General features: G+C 39.9%; 1 non-coding gene across 1 annotated transcript; it reads left to right on the top strand.

The window, feature by feature from the left end:
- Window positions 1–1,306: 1,306 nt before the first annotated feature.
- Window positions 1,307–1,413, top strand: LOC141669460 (small nucleolar RNA R71). Its single transcript, XR_012553745.1, has one exon. It is a non-coding gene; the product is annotated as a small nucleolar RNA R71 (small nucleolar RNA).
- The last annotated feature ends 6,981 nt before the right edge of the window (window positions 1,414–8,394 follow it).

Here is an 8,394-nt window from a genome sequence, read left to right as displayed (position 1 = left end):
TGTGGGTTTTGGATCAGGTAGGTCCAGCTTTTTAAAGATCGACAACGGCATCAGATTAATGCTTGCTCCCAAATCACAAAGGCACTTGTCAAAAGTTAGATTGCCAATGGTGCAAGGAATGGTGAAGCTTCCTGGATCTTTCAGTTTTGGTGGTAACTTTTGTTGCAGAACCGCGCTGCATTCTTCCGTGAGAGAAACGGTTTCAAGGTCATCCAGTTTCACCTTCCTTGAAAGAATAGTCTTCATAAACTTCGCATAACTAGGCATTTGTTCCAGAGCCTCAGCGAAAGGTATATTGATGTGAAGTTTCTTGAACACCTCCAGAAACTTCCCGAACTGTCTATCCAGCTTTTGTTGCTGCAATCTCTTAGGAAAAGGTGGTGGAGGATAGAGCTGTTTCTCCCCTGTATTAGCCTCAGGCAGAGTGTGTTCAACAGTAGTCTTCCTTGGTTCCGCCGCTTTCTCCCTTTGCTTAGATTCTTCATCTCGAACTTCAGCTTCGACTTCTTTTGCCTTTTCAGCATCAGCTACTTTTCCATACCTTAAGGTAATAGCCTTGACTTGCTCTTTAGCTTCCTTCCTGCCTGGTACTTCCGTGTCACTGGGAAGAGTGCCAGGTTGATGATTGAGCACTGCATTGGCTAATTGACCGATTTGATTTTCCAAGGTCTTGATAGAAACCGCCTGAGTCTTGCACAACAGCTTAAGTTCCTCAAAATCAGCACTAGTAGGTGCAGCTGCACTTCCCTGTTGAGGATATGATTGTCTTGTAGCATACTGCTGTGGTTGCTGGAATCCAGGTGGGTTAAACTGTTTACTCACTCCTTGCTGATATGGTGGCTGAATAGCATTCTGATTATTTCCCCAGCTGAAATTTGGATGATTTCTGTTGTTAGGATGATAGGTCGCTGGCACAGGCTGCTGTTGTCGCTGATAATTATTCACATACTGAACAGATTCGTTGACAAGAGAACACTGATCCGTAGCATGAGAACCTGCACAAAGCTCACAAACCATAGCTATTTGATTAACTCCATACGTAGCCAAAGAATCAACCTTCATTGATAGCACTTGGAGCTGGGCTGCAATAGCGGTGGCTACATCAACTTCCAGAATACCTGCTACCTTGCCTGATGTCATCCTCTGAGTTGGGTTTTGATGCTCATTTGCAGCCATCGTCTCAATAAGATTGTACGCCTCAGTATAGCTTTTAGCCCATAAGGCGCCTCCAGCTGCTGCATCGAGCATGGGCCGAGATTGAGCCCCCAAACCATTATAAAAACCAGTGATTACCATCCAATCCGGCATTCCATGATGTGGACATTTTCTCAACATTTCCTTGTAGCGTTCCCAAGCCTCGCACATAGATTCTGTAGGTTGCTGCGCAAACTGAGTAAGAGCACTCCTCATAGCAGCAGTCTTTGCCATTGGATAAAACTTCACCAGAAACTTTTACGCAAGATCTTGCCACGTAGTGATTGACCCAGCTGGTTCAGAATGTAACCAGTCTTTAGCCTTATCCCTCAGTGAGAATGGGAAAAGCCTCAACTTGATAGCCTCATCAGTCACGCCATTATACTTAAAAATGCTGCAGATCTCGACAAAATTCCTTATGTGCATGTTGGGGTCTTCAGTTGCCGCTCCTCCAAAAGAAACAGAATTTTGCACCATCTGAATAGTGCCCGGCTTGATTTCAAAGGTGTTAGCTTGAATAGCCGGATGAAGGATGCTTGACTGAATGTCATCAATTTTAGGCCAAGAAAAATCCATAAGAGCTGGATCAGCTTGAACAATATGATCTCCCATGTTTACTGGTTCTTTCTGCTCAGTTCCTGAATCCGAATCCTCAAAATCTAACTTATCCGGTGTATCAAGAACTTCGTCTTTCTCCTCAGCTGTATCTAAGGTCCTCTTGCGAGCACGAGAACGAGTTTGCATAAACGCACTAAAGTACCTGAAACACAACCGAAAAGAGTAATTAACTACTACGTCCTAATCACTGAGTCCTAATGACCAATGATGGTAAGTACATAAACTAAACAACTACGCCGAGTCCCCGGCAGCGGCGCCAAAAACTTGTTAGGGCGAAATCACGCACTAATATTCACGCAAGTATACGCGTTCGCAAGTAATATAGAATACTTTCTAATTCGTTCCCTCAGAGACTCAGACTAAGTTATTGTCTAATTTAACTCACTCACCAATGTATGATTACTTCTCAATGTTAAGATAATAACACTTAAAATTGTTGATTAAATATTAACTATAATTAACTACTTAATTAACCACTTAACTAACACTGCAATTTATCAATAATAAAACACTCATGAGATCACAACTTCATTATTACTTCCTTCTATAGCCATAGTTATTACCTTTAGCATGTGACAGTGATGATATTAATCGAATAACACAAAACTGATAAAAGCCAACTTTCATTGTACTAATACCATTCTACCAAACATCCACAATTAAGATAGAAATTGAATAGTCATCAATTATGTTGAGTTCCTATATGTCTACAGAAATTGACAACACAACGATTTAAGCACAAGTTATTCCTTATGATTACATAGGGCAAATAAAACTGTTAGAGTTACCCACTAATCATGCACAACGTACATGAACCTATGCTAGCATGGCAAGTTCTAAATCTCAAGATCCACTGTCGCTTCATAAGAGATTAACACCCTATCTTATATGTTCACGACGCACATAAGACGAATACGCACAACCAATACTAGATATCATGCAATCATCACACACTAAAGTATTAAACAATTAACTAAAGAATTCCATAATAAATCCGTTGCAACCCCATGATCACGATTAGCCCATAATAGAACTTATTGCCATCATGGGTTCATATGAAATCATGATAAACGAACACAAGATAATAACAACTAAACTAATTATATTAAAACAGAGTACGTCACAAGAGTAAATAAGTCAAAGCAAGAAAACTAGCATCCAACGTTACAACGAAACAAGAATCACAAGAATATATGCTTCCTCTTCGTTGCTGTGTGCTAAATCGGTCTTCTTCCTTATTTCCTTCGCTTCTTGCAAAACACAATCTAAAACATAATCCCCTCTTAATACTCTGTGAAAAACGTCTCAAATCTACTTATATAATAGTCCCATAAAACTCAGATTACATAGAAGTTGGAAGCCAAACAGAAGTAGAAGTCTAAAACAATATATTATTTTCCCCGACCCTGCGCGGCCGCTCAGCATTTCTGCGCGGGCGCGCAAGGCTGCTGTGCGGCCGCTCAGCATTGTTGCGCGGGCGCGCAGGACCCTACTGGAAAATTTCCAGGTTTGCTCCGTTTCTTCGCCGTAATCTGCCCGTTCTTTTCCTCTCGCAATGGTGAAAACATGCCAAGGCTTATTCTTGATGATTCCTCCTCCGAAATGCAACTAATACCCTGAAATGCATAAACACTAGAAAAACGCATCAAATACACAAAATACTTGATTTCAAGACACCAATTTAAGCCATTTTAAGACGTTCTAAGTGGTATAAAATGCCACTTATCAATATCTTAACTTCACAATATGAGGCCTTTAAGTCCTTGCCTAGAGAAAGTATTACTCATGTCTTTGAAAGATTGAACTAGCTGTTAAACGAATTAAGTATTCATGGCAAGACTTATCCTCATAGAGAAGTCAACAGGAAGTTTATGCTTGTCTTACCTCACCATCTAGAGAACAAGGCTTCATCTGTTCGTGAGCGTGTTGACTTCGAAACCATGACACTTGAGAAGTTGTATGGTAAGCTGAAAACTCATGAAATGGAGCAGGAACAAAGGAAAATTATCTGTGGTGGAGGAACAGTTGATAGCAAGAATACTGAACTACTCAAGACAACTGTTCTTGTAGCTAGTGGAATCAACGAGCTTGACATTACTGCTGAAAAGCCTAAGTCTAAAGCTGAAACACTATTTGAGGCTGAGATCGATGATCGAAACCACTCTGGGAGTCCAAGTGATTACTACACCACTGAGGAGCTGCAAAGTATGGAAGATCGTACTATGGCCAACTTAGCTGGGATGTTCAGTAACATCAGATTTAGAAGGAAGCAAGGTTTTAGGGGTTCTGGAAGTAGCAACCGTGGTCAGAGGTCAAGTTCATCTTCTGGATCAGGTTACAAGACAGGGATGGTTGATAGAAGCAAGTTCAGATATTATAATTGTGATGAGGTTGGGCACTTTGCCACCGAATGTAGGAAGCCTCAACAGTCAAAGGATAAAGGCAAAGCTTATCAGAAGAAGGACTCAGGTAGCTCAAGGAAGTATCCAGTGAAATCTTACATCGCTGAGGGGAAGAGCTGGGATGACACTGATGATGAAGAAGAGCAATATGGAAATCTTGCATTGATGGCAGAATCTTCATCTCAGGTAACATTTCCAACTATTCGTGCTTTACCTCCAGTTAACTTGTGTGAGAATGAACACTGTGTCGCCTTCAGGCAGATTGTCCTAGTGTATGGGAATGCTATTTCTCATCACTATCTTAAGGCATGATGTAATACAAAGGAATGCATTGAACAACATGATGCCGTAAAAGAAGTGTATAGAAATGTTAGTACTACACCAAGATGTACTCTGCTTGATGTCGAAGACCTTAAAGTAGAACTAAAGAAAGTTAAAGATGAAAATGATAAGTTAGTTCTAGATAGGGTCAGTGTTGAGAATCTTAAGCAAACCAATAAATATTTAGAGCTTAAGATTACTAAGCACCTTGAGACAGAGGTAGAGCTAAGGAACAAGAATGCAGAATTATAAACTAAATTGCATGCTTTTACTGATTCTGCAAATTTTGCCAAGAAGCTCATAGTTGATCAAGTAGTAGGTGGAAAGGTTGGGATAGGCTTAGACTACGATGAACTTAGAAAAGCTTCTAAGAAACGAGTAGTTGAAAATGAGCATGTAGAGAAAGTTGGTAATCCCTCTAGTACACCTCATGTTCTTAAGGAAGCTAAGAAGCCTCTATTTAAGAAAGCTACTTCGATGAAGATAATCTTTATATTCATCATGAGATGCTTGTTGAGGATCTTGAGCTCTCAAGGAGACAAAAGGCAAAGAAACCTACGTCTGTTGCTAGTTACTCTGACTTATCTTTTTCCGGACTAGGTTTTACTTCCAAGAGTAAGAAGAATAGAAGTAGAAATGGCAGGATAGGAACTAATGGCCCTAGGAAGTTATGCAACAATTGTGGTTCTGCTGGTCACCTTACTAATGCTTGTAGAAAGGTTAAAGTAGACAATGTTAAGAATGCTTATGTGCATAACATGCCTAACATGCCTAAAGTTTCTAAGTGTAATAAATCTGTTTGCATGCCATGTGTAGTATCTTTCATGCACACTTATCTTGATTCCACACACTCACATAATACATTTCATAATCATGATAAGCATGTTAGTAAGAACACTGGTAGATCAAAGACTGTAAGCCCTCCTAAAGCTAAGAAAGTGGCACCTATCACCAAGCCCAAGAGCAAGTCTGTTGGTGCTTCTGAAAGTGACAAGGAAACAGTCAATGATAAAGCAAAAATTGTTAAGCCTGTCAATTCTGTGAAGAGAAATGTTATATATTCAAATGCTTCTAAGTCTTCTGGACCCAACGTAGTTTGGGTACCAAAGAAAACTTAATCACTTTTGTTTTTAGGGCATAAAGCAGAAGAAGGTCATGTGGATTCTGGACAGTGGATGTTCAAGGCATATGACTGGAGATAGAGCCCTGCTATCAAAGGTGGTTGAGAAAGCTGGCCCAGTGGTTACTTTTGGAGATGACATCAAAGGTTATACTACGGGATATGGCTGTTTGGAAATTGGCAATGTCATCATTGAAGAAATCTCTCTGGTTGAAGGTCTTATGCACAATCTTCTCAGCATCAGTCAATTCTGTGATAAAGTATGTGAAGTGTTGTTCAAGAAGGAAAAGTGTTTGATCTCTAATTAGAAGAATGAGAAGCTGGCTCTCAATGGAGTTAGAAAGGGTGATTTGTTCGTAGCTGACTGGAATTCTGCAGATGGTCAAGTAATGTGTTTCTACAGTTAAGCCTCTCTAGATGAAAGTTGGTTATGGCATAAGAAGCTCTCCCACTTGAAATTCAAGACCATGAATTCTTTGGTTAAGAGGGAATTGGTGAGAGGATTTCCTGAGATGGAATTCAGTCCTGATGTACTCTGTGAAGCATGTGAGAAGGGAAAGTCAAAGAGGGCATCACATAAGAAGAAGACAATGACTGACATCACTGAACCATTATAACTCCTTCACATGGATTTGTTTGGTCCTGTCAACGTCATGTCTATGTCAAGAAAGAAATATGGCTTAGTGATTGTTGATGACTATTCCAGATACACGTGGGTGTTATTCTTACATTCAAAGGATGAAGCACCTGATATAATTATTGATCACATCAACAAGATTGAGTTAGAAGCTGGAGTTCCTGTGTGAACAATCAGATCAGATAATGGAACAGAATTCAGAAATGCAAAGCTGAATGATTTCTGTGTCGAGAAGGGCATCTCAAGAGAGTTTTTAGCACCAAGGACTCCACAACAAAATGGAATGGTTGAGAGGAAGAATCGAAATTGGTTGAAGTTGCAAGGACTATGCTTAATGAAGCAAATCTTCCTACTTACTTTTGGGCTGAAGCAGTTAACACTGCATGCTATACTCAAAACAGAACCCTGATCAACAAGATATATGAGAAGACCCCTTACGAGTTAATGGCCAACAAGAAACCATCAGTGAAATACTTTCACGTGTTTGGAGGAAAGTGCTTTGTGCTTAAGGATGATGAGCATCTTGGAAAGTTTAATGCTAAAGCTGAAGAAGGTATCTTTCTGGGCTATTCTCTGGAGTCAAAGGCTTACATGGTGTATGTGATTAGTGATCAAAAGGTTGTGGAAGGCCTTAATATAACATTTGATGATGCCAAGCTCCCAAGTATTCAGAAAGAAGATGACATTGATAATCTTGATGTTGAAGATCTTTCTGATGGAGAAGATGAACCTGAAGTTGTTCCGAACAACAATGACAATGGCAATGATCCTGATGATCATAATTATGATGCGGATTCTGAAGGTAATGGTCATGAGACAAGTCACACAATCTCAGGGACAAGTCCTCAAGCTTCAGATTCTATAGATCAAGCTGGCAACAACTCAGGGGGAGCAGAACAAGGAGAAGAACAAGGATCTGGTAGTCAGACTCAACTCAATTCTGGAAATGCTGAGTCATCAAGGGCTAGTCTACCAAGACATAGAGTATGGAGTAAAAACCACCCTCAGAACTTGATACTTAGTAATCCTGACAGTAGAGTCAAGACTAGAAGAGCTACAGCAAATGAATGTTTTTATTCTGGGTTTCTATCTCAAATGGAGCCAAAGAAAGTAGATGAAGCTCTTGGAGATCCTGATTGGGTAATTGCTATGCAAGAGGAACTCAATCAGTTTGAACGGCAAAAAGTGTGGAAGCTTGTACCCAGACCTAAAGACAAATCAGTGATTGGCACTAAATGGGTTTTCAGAAACAAGCTTGATGAAGATGGAATTGTAAAAAGGAACAAGGAAAGACTGGTTGCTAAGGGATACTCTCAAGAAGAAGGGATTGACTACGATGAGACCTTTGCACTAGTTGCTAGACTTGAAGCCATCAGGATATTTTTAGCATTTGCAGCACATTCAAACTTCAAGGTATATCAGATGGATGTGAAAAGTGCTTTCCTGAATGGTGAGCTTGAAGAAGAGGTCTATGTGGAGCAACCCCCTGGTTTTATAGATCCTGAGTTTGAAGATTTTGTCTATTTTCTCTTCAAGGCTCTTTATGGTCTAAAGCAAGCGCCGAGAACATGGTATGACACTCTCTCAGAATTTCTTCTTGAAAATGGTTTCACTAGAGGTGTTATAGATAATACTCTATTTCATAAGAATCATAAAGATGATACCATATTTGTGCAAGTGTATGTTGATGACATTATATTTGGGTCTACGAATGATACACTTTGTGCAAGGTTTGCTAAGCTTATGCAGAGTAGGTATGAGATGAGTATGATGGGTGAGTTGAGCTACTTCCTTGGATTACAAGTATGTCAGAAATCAGATGGTATCTTCATTTTTCAAACGAAGTACATCAGAGATCTTCTGAAAAAATATCAGTTGGAAGACACAACACCTGCAAAGACTCTCATGGCAACTGCCACAAAACTTGATCAAGATAAGTCTGGTAAGATGGTGGACATCACTTATTATCGAGGCATGATTGGATCATTACTCTACCTGACTGTGAGTTATCCAGATATTATGTTTGCTACATGTTTATGTGCACGATTCCTGTAAGGCATATGTCATAGCCTATTTGTATATTCGAGGATTTAACTCAACTC

Source organism: Apium graveolens, chromosome 6 (genome assembly GCF_009905375.1).
Source record: "Apium graveolens cultivar Ventura chromosome 6, ASM990537v1, whole genome shotgun sequence".
In the NCBI taxonomy this organism is placed as follows: domain Eukaryota; kingdom Viridiplantae; phylum Streptophyta; class Magnoliopsida; order Apiales; family Apiaceae; genus Apium; species Apium graveolens.
This window is presented reverse-complemented; position numbering and strand designations above follow the sequence as displayed.